This window comes from Heptranchias perlo, chromosome 15, assembly GCF_035084215.1.
Source record: "Heptranchias perlo isolate sHepPer1 chromosome 15, sHepPer1.hap1, whole genome shotgun sequence".
NCBI lineage: Eukaryota > Metazoa > Chordata > Chondrichthyes > Hexanchiformes > Hexanchidae > Heptranchias > Heptranchias perlo.
Window position 1 is genome coordinate 45,189,182 of NC_090339.1, and position 15,462 is coordinate 45,204,643.

The 15,462-nt window shown below is 40.8% G+C and overlaps 1 protein-coding gene across 1 annotated transcript in view; it reads right to left on the minus strand.

The window, feature by feature from the left end:
* lnx2b (ligand of numb-protein X 2b) overlaps positions 1-15,221 on the minus strand; it is a 65,087-nt gene extending 49,866 nt beyond the window's left edge. The window contains exon 1 of the mRNA XM_067997142.1: positions 14,970-15,221. The gene's annotated coding sequence lies outside the window, so the exon portion shown is untranslated. The remainder of the gene's footprint in view (positions 1-14,969) is intronic.
* Between the last annotated feature and the right edge of the window lie 241 nt (positions 15,222-15,462).

A 15,462-nucleotide genomic window follows, 5' to 3' on the forward strand; every position in this document is an offset into this window, starting at 1 on the left:
TTTATTTAAATGCCGTTTATGGGATCTTGCTGTGCGCAAATTGGCTTCTGCCTTTCCTATATTACAACAGTGACTACACTTCAAAAGGCACTTTGGGACGTCCTGAGGTTGTGAAAGGCGCTATATAAATGCAAGTCGTTTCTTTTTAGTTTGTGAATTGACAGTGCAATAGACTATTGTAATGTTTCTTATTGCTGAGCTGTTAAAGGAAGTGGAGACAGGAAGCATTGAGCATTGACATTAACGCCTCACAATGTGCGAAATCTGATGAAATTTGTCTATTTGTTTACGACAAGCAAATGGTTGCAATATAAAAAGATATCCTATGGCATAACTCACCACTCTGGTTTGCTCAGTTTTATCCTGTCAGAGATCCAAACTCAGTTTATGAAATGGACATTTACATTGTCCACATAGCAGATCACAGGTGAAAAGTCTACCAAGAAATAGACCTGTTTATTTCAATGGTCTGGTGCTGTGGTGTTTTCAGAAAGGACAGGAGAGCACGGCAGACATCCCACATACTCCCCAGCATTCCATACTCCGCAGTATTAATATACTGCAACTAGAAGTGGATTGTTAAACCTGGACACCCTAACCCATGAATGACAGATGTAAGGACACAGGTCTTGGTTCATAGTAAACTCTGTCGGCTTATGTAAACCATCTTTATTGTTGTCAATGCAAGACAAAATTGCTGGGAGAAAGTCTGAACTATAACAGATTTGTGTCATAGTCAAAACCTGGAGAAGATTTAGGGGGAGGGACGTAGAAAGAAAGAGAGAAATTTGTATCGCCATCAGCTACTATTATAATTTAAAAAGGTCCTGTGTTGTTACAATTTAGAAGTATCTGCTTAATATCAGCAAATCTGGCTAGACCTGTGCTGATCTGAATCAATGTGTGCTGTGGGGGATCCTGTGCCAAACTGAGTCAGACCATGCTCCAATTCCAAGTCAGGAGCCAGAAACATGTTCTACCAGAGAGCCAGGAGCTAAGCCACAGCATACTCCGAGCTATCCTACTCCAATTATGTGCTCAAAAATCTTCTGTTTTACTCTTTTGTTTCACAAAAATTATTGCAGTAAGCCTCCCTAAACTACTGAAAATGAGAACTGTATCAGGTGGTCAGCAGATGTCCCTCAAACATGTCCAAGGCACCATGCGAAAGGAACATGTGCCAACCCATCTGTCCATGCATCCAACACTGACATCCTTGCAACAGGCAGCCACAACAGTAAATAGCAATACCAATCACCAAATCCAGTCCTTTTGTGCAGCAGTTTTCCATGATTTTTTGTCTTCATAGGCCACTTAGGTACATACCATGGAGCCTCACAGGCCACATATAAAGTTTAAATGAATTGTCCCATTAATTTTTGCATATAAACAGCTGATACCAACAGTTCTTGGTGTTCTGATTTAGGATTTCTCTCTCAATGATGCAACAGTGCTAAAATCAGCCCTATCCAAAGCTTCCCACCCATAATATTCAAACAGAACAAACCAGAGGGAAAGGAACATAAGTGCATATAAATCTAAGTCGCCTGGCATTCGTGGGTTCTCAGCAGCATATATCTCACAGACCACAATTTGGACATCCCAAGCCAAGTCATCTTTCTGCTTTTATACAAGGCTTATTCAGTGTTACGGAGTCAAAACATCTTTCGGATGAGACTTTAAACAGAGGCCCAAAGATCCCATAGAACTATTCAAAGAAGAGCAGGGTAAATTGTCCCAGTGTGTTGACTAGTATATAAACCCCTCACATTGAGGAGCACAAAACAGCATTTTTTTTAAAACCCTTGCTTCACGATACAGAAGTGAATATTACAACAAGCGTGGTAGAGAAACATGCTACTTAAGAGTGACTTTTCCATCACCAGCCAACCTTATGCCTCTCTGCGTAAGACTGTCACATTTGAGCTGGATCCCACACCCTACGCCATCCCAATAGAACTGATTAGCACTGGCAGCATAACTATTAAACTTGTGCTCTGTGGTGTTCCAGTCTGTGACATGGGGCGACCAATAAGTCTAGAAACATCAGCGTTGTATAGTACTGTTACAATACCCTGCATTGTGTGTCACTATTACTGTAACTTAATTCGCTATTCAGTTCTCCGCTTTTGACACTTTCTGCTATGGAAACAAGAAAGCAAAAGAAAATCAGTAACTACATTTAGATCAGATTTCTCTAAATTAACTACGCCTTGTGTAATCAGAGCTATTGTGACAGGAATCCTTGAGGGTACAATATCCATCTATACCGTATAACTATTCCAAAACATAGGGAAATTCTGATAATACTAAATAACAGTAAGATCAGTACCAGGAATGAACATTTGAATTAGCCTCCAACTGGCCAAAACTTCTGTTTGCCAAATTCAAAATCTCAGTTTTAGCATCTACAAATCAAGGTAGCAGTGGTTCCTACCCTTGGTTCAAGTTAGCTGCAGGTAAAAGAAGAAAGGGGGTGTGAGAGAGAGTTAGGGCGAGCGAGGGAAGGCGACAGACAGCGGGAGGGCGACACAGACAGAAGGACGGTGGGCGGGCGACAGAGAAAGAGGGAGAGAGAGAAACTTATATTTCTCAAATATCTCAAAATGCTTCAAACAATGAATTAACTTTTGGAGCCCATTGATTGTTATGTATGCGGTGAAGGGAAGGAAGAAAATTGGCAGGATAGAAAAAGAAAAATCTATGACTATAGACCACTGGGGACCCGATGACTACAGCCATCACTAGACTGTCAGGGAAATTTACAAAGCAGTGAAACACATGCTATGACTCTCGCTGGACTGCCGGAAACTGGACCAATTGTTGCCAGGTTAAAGGGAGGACTTAGTTCTACAAGTAACTGCCTAAAAGAATTACATAAAAACATAAGAAATAGGAGCAGGAGTGGGCCATACGGCCCCTCAAGCCTGCTCCACCATTCAATCAGATCATGGCTGATCTTCAACCTCAACTCCACTTTCCTGCCTAATCCCCATATCCTTGATTCCCCTAGAGTCCAAAAATCTATCCATCTCAGCCTTGAATATATTCAACAACTCAGCATCCACAGTCCTCTGGGGTAGAGAATTCCAAAGATTCACAACCCTCTGAGTGAAGAAATGTCTCCTTATCTCAGTCTTAAATGGCAGACCCCTTATCCTGCGACCTAAAGAATTCCTCCGATCAGAAGTAGGGATTCAGTGCCTCTGGACTAAGATAAGAAAATTCAGCCAGTATTTTTACCCTTATTCACCAACCAGTCACTCCCCGCTAAAGGGTACGTTGGGTTGGAACAGAATCAGGCTCAGCTGTTGTAGCCCCTTTAGTTAAATAGCTTACTGACACTCACTGTCTGAATTCAGGTAAAGAATGACCACTTGGGCAAGGGTGGACAGAGCCTGTGAAACTTTACCCTAGCAACCATCAGGACCTCTAATGGGGTGGGCATGTGCAAAGTAAGATTCTTAATTTTTTTTTGAGGGAGAAGAATATACAGGAATACAATAGTTTGTTCATTTGGGTTTTGCTTACAGGCAATTCATAAAGGTTATTGATATGCATATTTTGTACACTGGATAAATGGGCTTAAAAGGAGCTCATAATGTATGCAAGAGATCTTTGTAAATTGATTTTAAGTCTAACTAAAATGTGATACTTTTAAATGGATATTATTGATTTCAATCTGAAAACAATCCAACAACAAATGTCATAACTGGCCAACTGTTCCAGGCATTAGCTCTTGAGAATAACTCCAATGGGTCTATGCTACTTCTGTTATCACAACTAGGGTAAGAATACCTTTTATCAAAAAAAACCACACCTATCATTGTACAAAATAGTCAAACAACCCCACCCATTATTAATAACAGCAGCCTCTACCAGGACATGTATTTGCAAGTAGCTGAGAGCCAGCTCTGCTATAGGCTCCTATTCCAAGGTAGAAGCTTGGCAGCAAGTCAACTGGTTTTCCATTTTGTCATCCGGCTGCTCTCTGCCTGTTGGCTGCATGCTAATCAGCATGAACCATCTGAGAAAATGGAACAAGATCTACCCACTGCTCCCTGCTTTATTTATATTACCATGTCTAGCTCCTTCATTTAATAATGAATAGAATCTCCAAAGATTTGGGAAGTTTACCTCCAAGGAAGACAGATAAAGGGCATTGTGGCAGTTATTAGAGGATATGATTAATAATTTAACAGATTGTGTAATGATTTGCTTGATGAATCATGGCTGAGAGCATGCCACGTGATAACACACAAGCATAGTTCACATTTCAATTACAACCTTCTAAAAGTTCATCTGAAGCATGTCTTTGCATACTGATGGTAGGCAAACAAACTATCACTGGTGTTAATGGAGTCTTGTGTTTTTTTTTGAGTTGCCACTTTCTTCTGTTTGGCACTGAAGTAAAATACATTTCAACGATCCAGTGTCCCAACCTCATCAGAGTTATTTATCCCAGTAGATCTCAGCTAACTCATCAGATCTGGGAGTTAAGTTGGCATCTTCTTGGTCTGAATGGCTTGGTAATACACTGGGCTGTGCCTTTACTAACCAAGTCATTAAGTCAGCCCATGGTCATTACTTCTACATAGTTTGTGGTCTCCACAGCAGCCTGGCACCTCCAGTCGATCAGCATGGGTCCACCAACAAAATCATATGTATCACACATGCTGCACTGACCATTTGAAAATAAACCAAGGACACTAAAGGACTTATACAGCACCTTTTACAACCTTAGGACATCCCAAAATTCTTTACAGTCAATGAAGTACTTTTTGAAGAGTAGTCACTGTTGTAATGTAGGAAATCCGGCAGCCAAAATTGCACACAGCAAGGTCCCACAAAACAGCAGTGTGATAACGACCAGATAATCTGTTTTAGTAATGTTGGCTGAGGGATAAATATCGGCCAGGACACCGGGGAGAACTCCCATGCTCTTCTTTGAAATAGTACTATGGGATCGTTTACATTCACCCGAGATATCAGAGAGCTGTTTGCGTCCATGGAACCACAGTCTTAAGTTAAGTTTCGAGGAGGGAGAAGGAATGTTTCTAAAATACAAACTAGTGGATCTCCCGAGTTTTATTTCCCCCACAGAAAGTCAGAACAAGCAAATTTCCCTTGGAGTTCGTTCGTGATGCTGTAAGAATAGGTATGGAATTTGCAATTTCTGGAGCTTAAATATAGAAGCAACAGTTAACCCAGATTCAATGCAATAGATATGAAATGCATATTGTTCTAGATTTTGCAACATATTAAATGTGTTAATCATCACAGTAAATCTGGTTTGAAGAATTTCTACTGGTACTATTCCCAGGCCCGTTGAGGAAATTGGGGGCTCAGTAGATCATCTTCATTGGGCCCCCCACATATGTCGAGCTTTGTTGCCAATAAGTTCATTTTTCAAAATCTGCTATAGATTATATTCAAATGGAATTTAGGAAGAGTATTTGTAATTTTCATCATTTAATAAATAAACTTAATCTTATATTAATTTATGTTTTTTGTTAAATTTATCCCACCCCAAGCTTGGGGCCCTGGTACATTATACCCACTCTACCGCGCCCCCACCCCCCTCGTCAGTGCTGACTATGCCACACAAATATTATAATTCAAAGTATCAGAGCAGCACACTTTCAGAAATAAAATTCCAAAATGGAATTTCTAATTGTCAGCTGACCATTAAAAATTCACTGAACAGAAAATATTCACTTAACTGGAATGGAGTGTTATCAAAGTCCATGTTTACAAAGGCCTTTGACCTTTGGTCAGTCAGGGTTCTGCTATCCCAGCAACTAATTGACAGGTCATTTCTCCATTCACCACACCACTGCATGCAGTAAATTACTTTCCTTTAACCAGAAGGAATAATGTGATCTTAAATCTTGTTCATAACTTCTGAAGATGCAATCTTCTGTGCTAGACCACTTACCCAGGTTTCAAAAACAATAGAAAAAGTATATAATGCTCAAAAACCTCTTTCAACATAATCAAGCTTTAGAAAGCCCTTTCCAGCTGCCGTACCCATTCAATTTAGACCCAGTACAAGTTCTGCAATCGATTTGATTTAAGTAGAAAGTAGCCATTTGTAACCTTTATACACAACATGTTATGGTCAGCTTCTGTTTTCTGTCTCAACCTGGTTCTGTTTATTGATGGAAATCATTAATACTGTGATTGTATAACAGTGCTCATTTGTCATTCTGGTATCAATATGCTGTAGGAAAATAAGTCACACTTTATCATACAAGAAATTATGTTGTAAGCACAAGAGTACAGCAAATTTTAAGCTGCTTTAACATTACTCTAATTTCTCTAGCGCTCCCAGCGCACAGTCTTGTGCAGTCAGCCCGAGCAAATACAAACTTACTGGCCTCCATAATGGTAGTGGAGACCCACCCTTTCCTAGGTCTCGATAGGTTGCTGGGACTACGGCCTCTGTTTTTGGGCCATTAAATATCCTAAGCAGGTTCAGTGTGGCAATATACCTTGTATCATAAAACTGCATCATTACACGGCAAACATGATGATGCAATGACTTTACCCAGGTTTTTTTTTAAAATCGAAGAATTATCTATACTACCCTCTGCTCTCCTGTGGGCCCACTGGAGGCCAAATGAGAAAAGAGAGAGCTGATCACATGTCCAGAAAGCTGGGTCACCATTTTCTGAACTAGCTTCTAATAACCCCATGGGGGAATAGAAACAAAGTGGAATTAAAACATACATGGAAGGATGGAGGTCAGTTTTGCGCCATGTCTGCAACCAAAAAGGACCTTTCTTCACTCAAATGGGTCATTTTCTGCAAGGTTTTCTCCTAATTTCCTCCCCGCCCCCAGAAGATACAAATTTTGCTGAAGTGCAGTTCCATGGTGCCGCACCAAAGTGGTCATTCTCCACCTTTCAGCTAATCAATTGCAGAGGGCATCACAGACAAGCCTGTCCTTACATGAAGTTGACACACCCACTTTGCAACTTTTAATACATGTTCTTAACCATCTGCTGCCATTAGTAATTAAGGCCTGAGGTTCTCACTAAAAGTGTGACAATATAAATATCACTGCAGGTGGGGCTGAAAGGGCAACTTGTGAGTACAATAATATGGTTACAAGTTCATTATGGCCACCTCGCAAATTAAGATATTTCTCATAGTTTGCTATTGGCTACGACATGATCAATATACTCGAGAAGTTTTAGTATTTTTGTGTTGTTTTTAATTTCTGCCAACAGTTAAGACTGTGATGATCTCACTTTGTGCTTTGTGATGCCACACCAGATTAAGTTTATATTTTGAGGATGGACATTATGTTCCATTTCCGATTTTGTTCTCTCCCTTCCTGAAAGGTGTTGACTCTTACAGTTTCATGGGAATCGTGCATCCCCTAATAGTTTTTCCAAACGGCTACTATTTACATATGATTCTTGACAGTGAGCGCCAGCAGACTATTTCGTGAGGGAAAAAAAATCACTGCCGAACCCATTTTTGCCAACCCAAAGTACATACATAATTCCAACAAGGTCTTCTGGATAGCAACTGGGGCAAGGATGCTGGCTGATTTTTCCCTCCCAACCTCTGAGGTACTGAAGCCAATTACAGCAAGCTCGTGTGGAGCATAAAGGCCAGCAGAGACCAATTGGGCCAAATGGACTACTTCTGTGCTGTACTCTTATGTAATTCTCTTACGTTGCTCTGACATAGACTGGGTGTGAACCTGGGATCTCCACCGAGCCATCAGTGGAGCCACATCCCACTAAAAAGTGTTATATTTACAGAAACGAAGCCAAGCTTGAATTTTATATCATTCAGATATCAGTAACAATCAAAATTAACCTTCCACAATAGCTCAAAGGTGAAGTATCATCTCTGACCATAAAGGTCCCAGACTCAATCTGTGCTGAGTTAGCTGATCTGAGCTAAGACAAGAGCAAGGATGCTACAACTAACCTCAGTTCCCCTGAGTTAGCAAAAAATTAGTAGTGGTTTCATTCCACTCCTGACCACAATCCAATGACCCCTGCTTGACAGTGACTACTGTTGGAGTGGAACCAACTATATGGAGGCAAGTTTTAATGCTTTCAGAATCAATAAGCTATGTTGTTTCAATCCTGATTATACCAACAGGTTTTGTGGTGCAAATTAGAAAGAAAAATTACTCGCTTTAATGCAGTTTGGCTTCAATTTCAGATAATTCATTTTTACAAGTTGAAGATAAGGGCACACTCAGCTGTGATGTCCTCCACACTCACTCTCAAAGCTTACATATGAGCGATAACCACTTGGTACGGTACCAGAGAGTGACTGCTGTCCACGGATCCAACCAAGGGTGTCAACTCCTACAGCAGGGCAGCAAAAATTGGAGGAAACAAAAAATTCAATTTCTTTGTTTGATTTTGGGGGCCATCCTCCCCCTGCCCCTTCAATTTTCTCTCCTTAAGGCAGTGACCCATATTTGGATATGATTCCATAAGTCCTGGCAGGAAGCCCTTTAGTATACTGCCAAAGGGCCACTTCCCACCTGTGAGACAGTGACTGCCAGCGAATTGCCTGACTGCAGGAGGGATCACTGCCAAGCCCAACACTGCCCGTACCAAATGTAAACACCATTTTACACCAGGAGCTAGAAGACAATAATCAGAAGTGGGAACTCTGACTTATTTTTCTCATCCCCAGCCTAAGCACTGATCAGGAATCAAACAAATCTGGGGTCATCCTCTTTTGGATATCACACTGCACAATACATGTAGCAACTTATCAGGTACACTTTGTCCATACTGGGTTTTACTCAGTTGTGATGGCAACAACACAACAGTCAAAACAAATTACAAGGTGGAGTTACTATGAAAGATTTGCTGAGCAACACAGAAGGACCTAACTGGAGATCAAATAGCACAACAAAATATATTAAACACATTACAACATCATTGTATTGCATGCAGACATTACACCCATCACTAAATGCAATTGTTTCACAATCCCTGAAAAATTATTCAGCCCATTCCTTGAGGTGAGCTCATGAATCAGTGGAACTTGCTGCACAATTCTTGCATTCCTGAGCCCCACCCGACAATGTACGAACAAATCTTTCATGATGTCACCGCATGTAGCAAATGACTCTTTTATATATTGTCATGATAAAATGCAGTTCTAATATATTTGCATTTTACTAGTAATGCATTCAAACCTAAACACAAGGAAGCAAGACTTTAGGAATAATTTGGATTATCTGGTTCATAAATTTTCTCCCCTTCTTTCCCTTTCCCAACTGCTTTAACTCCTCACTGGGCTACAGTTTCACAGGCACCAATATTTCTCCAGTACCTTGCCCAAGAAGCCATTATCCAAATATAATGGTGTCAGTAGGCAATTTGACTATTTACATGTATGTACTTCCAGCAGGAGTTACTGGATAGCAGGAGTTGGATCCAGGCGAATTTTCTACGCCCTAGCCAAAGGGCGATACAGGCAACAGTAACATCCCACCCCCCAGCTGAGAATGGTTACTTCAACACAGGAATGGCCTGGAACCTTCCTGGTTTGTGACTCACCTACATACTAGACTTGAGTCATCAGGGGAGCCCCAACCTGCTCTTTCTTGTACTGTCTTCAAAGGCAACAATGTAAAATTAACAAGATGTTGCCAGTACCACTGGAGGCACTCAAATTCATCTTGACATAGGTTTCCAAGGGGATCCAGAGGTAGGGTTATCAACAGTCCCAGATTGTCCGGGAGTCTCCGGGAATGGAGGATTGATCTCCCGAGCACTATGGCAGTCAGAGAGAAAAGTACTTTACATTAGTGATTTGCGCCTGGGCACTCTCACTTCGAGGGTTAGAGACGGGTCAAAACTGGAGCGAGGGAACTTATTGTAATAATTAATTTAAGAATTCCCGACCCCAATCTTAATCAAAGAATTATACAGCACGGAAAGAGGCCATTCGGCCCATCGTGCCTGTGCCGACTCTTTGATAGAGCTATCCAATTAGTCCCAAGTCCTGCTCTCTCCCCATAACCCTGCAATTATTTCATTTTTAAGTATATAACCAATTCCCTTTTGAAAGTTACTATTGAATCTGCTTCCACCACCCTCTTAGGCAATACATTCCAGATAATCATAACTCGCTGCGTAAAAAAACTCCCCTGTTTCTTTTGCCAATTATCTTAAATCTGTGTACTCTGGTTACCAACCCTCCTGCTGGTGGAAAGTTTCTCCCTATTTACTCTATCAAAACCTTTCATAATTTGGAATACCTCTACCCTTAACCTTCACTGCTCTGAGAACAATCCCAGCATCAATAGTCTCTCCTCTTTCCTGTTACAATTCTAATAAATCTCCTCTGCACCATCTCCAAGGCCTAGAAATCCTTCCTAAATTGTGGTGCTCAGAATTGGACACCACAATTCTTCTGCTGAGGCCTAACCAGTGATTTATAATGGTTTAGCATAACTTCCTTGCTTTTGTACTCTCTGCCTCTATTTATAAAGCCAAGGGTCCCGTATGCTTTAACAGCTTATCAACTTGTCCTGCCACCTTCAAAGATGTGTGTACGGAATAGGATCCGTTCCGCAGTTCTGTGGCTTATTGTCAGATGTCCCTACCTGGAATGCATTGCTTGCTTGAATACACCCTATCCATTTTAGAGGAAACCAGCACACAGCTGCAGAAGGGGCTCTTTATGTGTTGAAGAAACATGCACTTCACCAGTGCAGCAAGTATGTATTAACTTATTGACTATATGGACAGTTTCACAAAATATATAATAACCAGCATTGACTAAATGCAACATTAGGATGGTAAGCTGTTATAATTATGGAGAATAAGGCATATTTAACTTCAGTGTGTAAGATGAATTTAGGAAGTTGTTTTTCTTTATTCAACAAGAGAATTGGAGTCAGTTGAAACCTTGCATAACAAAAAAAAATCTACTAAATATAGTTATAATATGTCATAGGAAAATGTTACATTTCAAGAAAAAGAATTTCAAAATTGTAAGAGCATTTAAATCTACTCTTGAAAAAAGGAGGTAATGATTTTCAAGAGACTGCTAATGGCTTCAATGGGCAAATTACCAGACATTTAAGAAAGATCAGCCTGTTGTTCTTAGTGCTGTGATATCTGAACGATAAAGCGAGAGTTTTTTTTCCCTGATTGACTTTGAGAGAGGTCGCTGTGGGAGAGAAAACCCCCACCTGTGAAAGCACTGTTCTGTTGAAATTTGATTGGCAATTTAACAGGATTTTTTTCTATTTTTGGAAATTTGAGTGTAATCTTGCCACTTTTATTTTAATGATAACTAATACAAATGCTAACTACTTCAGTTTCTGCTAGGTAAATTTGGTCCTATATGATTTCACCAGCCTTACCAACAGAAATCTGGTCACAGGACTCACCTGCCACAACACTCATTTTGCACTTCTCAAGTGGTTTGATGGCTATTTAAATATTAAAGTAATGGCCAAGAATGTTAATCCTGCTCTGAATGCTTAGCATTGAAATTGCACAGCCTGATTAACTGACGATACAGTTTCCCTGATTTTGAAAAACAATATCATCTCAAGTGATAGACCCCAAGTTTTGAAATCAGAAACAAAAATAAATGAATGCTACAATCCAAGTCTTGCTAATTGTATGAATCATCTACTTGCGTAGGTTGCATTAAAAACTGCGGAGTAATAATGCAATGTTATTCAATGTCACGTGTTTGGGTGTCACATGATCAGACCTCCAGGAATATGTCAAACTACCCAGGGGAAAATGACCAAGTGCCATTGGTAGTGCTGTCCTGTATGGACATTTTTCTGACATCAGGAAAGGACAGAAACCAGAAATGCACGGTACTTCACTTTTATGTTTAAAATCCCAGAAGAAGTGCTGAAACAGAGATTTGCAATCTCCATGGAGCACTCTCCGCAGTTTACTTTACGACCTTCTACTCATCCTGCTGTCGGTCATTGGAGGTCAATTTCTAACACAGAAACCTGTTATTTGATAGACTTTACGTGCATGAGCATGCTGCCGGTCTGTGCTGTCCTATGAATATTTTAAATTTAGACCCATTGCTGTTTGGTTTCTTGATTTCCCAGACACTGTGGATGTATATTTTTTCCATTTGTTTCATGGGGCCTATTTCATACATTTAAACATATGTTACAGATATATGCCCATTATATATGAAATACTAAAACCAAATGCAAAATTAGTAAAATACACAAACCAGACACCTGAAATAATATTCCCAAATCAAAGTGCCCCAACTCTTAGCGCAATATAAATAGCAGAGTCTAGGAATTGACCACAAGGCGGTTCTGCACACCTGCAGGCTCATGTCATGGTACAAAAAAGCATTCTGATGCAAACATACAGATACATGGGATCGGTTCCAGATGTTTAGCAGGCAAGCACAAAAGATGTCTAATCTGACAGCAGCTCACAAAAACACACACAATTCTTCAATGGAATTAGGTTTCTGGAGGTCACCATCTTTATTGTGACTGCCACCATGACTAGGACCGGTGTGCCTACAATCAGCAGCACTCAAGGTAAAAACATCTTTACACCAGCGAATATAACTTTTGAGTAACTGCAAATGCGCAGTTGCAGCATTGTTGCCAATGCTGCTTTGAGTACAGCCCATTAACGTAAACTAAAAATGTGAAACAAAAACAGAAAAGATTGGAAATACATAGCAGGTCAGTCAGCATCTGTAAAGAGAAAAGACGAGATAATGTTTCTGGTGTGCGACCCTTCGTGTAAAGAATGAATTCAGAACACCAGTTACACAATGGTGAACTGGTTCTACAATATAAATGGGATACAGTATTACAAAGAAAAACGTGAAAAACATCGCTTTCAGGGACATTCCAAATATTTGAATAACAAAATGTAGATTTGGCAGAGTAACCATAATATAAATTAACTCTGGTACAGAGCCAGAGAAAGGGGGGGGGGGGGGGGAGAACAAAAAAGGGAAGGTCTGTGATAGGGTAGAGGGCACAAGTGATTAAATGACAAAAGGGATGATGGTGCAAGGCAAGGGAGGTGGTAATGGGACAGGTTAAAAAAACAAAAGATTGATCAGGAGTAGCTGTAAATGGCAGCAGCAGAACCATTACCAGCACTTGCTGACTGGGTGATCGCTTTGCTGAACATCTCCACTCTGTCCGCAAGCGTGACCCTGACCTGCCGGTCGCTTGCCATTTTAATTCCCCTTCCCACTCCTACTCTGACTTCTCTGTCCTCGGCCTCTTACACTGTTCCAATGAAGCTTAACGTAAGCTCGAGGAACAGCAACTCATCTTTCGTTTAGGCACTTTACAACCTTCCGGACTAAACACTGATTTCAATAACTTCAGATCATAACCACTGCTCCCATTTTTTCAGTCAGCTAGTGCTGGTAATGGTTCTGCTGCTGCCATTCACAGCTACTCCTGATCAATCTTTTGTTTCTTAACCTGTCCCATTACCACTTTCCTTGCCTTGCACGATCATGCCTTTTGTCATTTAATCACTGGCGCCCTCCACTCTATCAGAGACCTTCCCTTTTATTCTTTCCTCCCCTTTCCCTGGCACTGTACCAGCTCAAAAACTTTAATTCTTTTAACATCTTCCGGTTCTGACGAAAGGTCATTGACCTGAAAGGTTAACTCTTTCTTTCTCCACAGATGCTGCCTGACTTGGTGAGCTTCTCCAGCATTTTCTGTTTTTATTTCAGATTTCCAGTATCTGCAGTATTTTGCTTTTAAATAAACCCTGGACTTGAATCCTGCACCGTAACCTGTTCTACTTGCCTGACTTCCCCAGAGATCCGGTACACATTGAATCACCTCTCCTCCCCAAATAGAACCAAGATGTGGAGATGCCGGTGATGGACTGGGGTTGACAATTGTAAACAATTTTACAACACCAAGTTATAGTCCAGCAATTTTATTTTAAATTCACAAGCTTTCGGAGGCTTCCTCCTTCCTCAGGTTCGACATCGTTCACCTGATTTAAAATAATTTAAAATAAAATTGCTGGACTATAACTTGGTGTTGTAAAATTGTGTACAAAAATAGAACCAATGTAGAGCGAAACCCCCGCCTCGGCCAGAACCAATTAGCATTCGATCGGCGTTTGTTGTCTCCATGCCGTTTAAACAGTAAATACTCTGATCAACAGTCTGTAAAGCTTCGGACAGCTTTTACTGGTCTGGCTGTTCAGTACAAAATTGAATTAAAAACAGAAAATGAGGGAGAAGTTCAGCAAGTGAGGGCATGATGCAAATTTCCAGCATCTGCAGTATTTTGCTTTTGAACTGCAATTGAATTATGGTTTCGCACTAACGTGTGTTATCAACGAGAATCTCCTGTCTCGGTGCCCAGAACTGTAATTCAATGGGATGGAAATACCAAACTCCTAATATTGAATTTTCGATGCCATCGGACCTGTGATTTCCAACTTGACCGTGAACATAATATCCGAGTTAAACACTCAAATTCGATTTATCCTACAACGAATTTATACTTAATGTCAGTCCTATCGTTGCAATAAATCCAAACCGATCCTAATGTCTGGGATTTCAATGTCCCATTATTGTAATTCCAACACAATCGCTCAGTTCGGACTCTGGACTGTGTTTTCACTCCCTGCTGTCATTTCAGCACAATCTCATTGTTTGGGGTCCTGGAATTTTTTTTAAAATCCCAGTGCTGTAAATTATTTTTTTAAATGAGTTGTTAGCCTGGCACTAACAACCGGTCATTTCATGCTCCAGCAGTCCGCGCTAACATATAATGTCCCTCCCTCTCTACCTGCAGCTCAACTCATTTCCCTGGCTGACGCCAATCGCCATCGATCTACAGAACAAAGAGCTGGAGCAACAATAATAAAATTAAAAATACAGTACCCGAGTCAGAGACCAGCCGGCAAAACACCACCAACCTACGCGCCGTTTAAACTCGGGGTTTGGCTGCGCCTGAAACTTACCTGTAGAATATTTCCGCAAAGTGGGAGGGAATTACCAAAGTCGAACGAGTCCTTTTTTGATTGAGCAGGAACAGAAAAAGTCCATTCTTTCGCCAACAAACGTTTCAAAACACAGATTTTCCCCCCTCCAAAAAAAAAACACACATTCAAACCGCGTTCTGCACTAAACTGCCAATCGCCATATCGTTAAATGCACATTTAACAATCTTTAAACTGGAGACTCACTCTCTTCACCTAATCCTTTCAGAAGGGGGGAAATAGAAGAAAGGAACTGACGTTGGGAGGCGGGCTGCGTAAGCATGGAGACCTGTACGTCAGCCACCCACTCTGGGAGGCTCCTGGCTCACTCATGTGTGATCAGTGCCCTTGGGTTTAATAATTTAGCGGTGAAATATGAGTCCTTCTCGGTGTGGATTATATCTCACTGCAAAATATAACTCACCATTTGCTGAAAGGTACTTAGATTTGCAACCAGGATTGTCACATTTAAGTC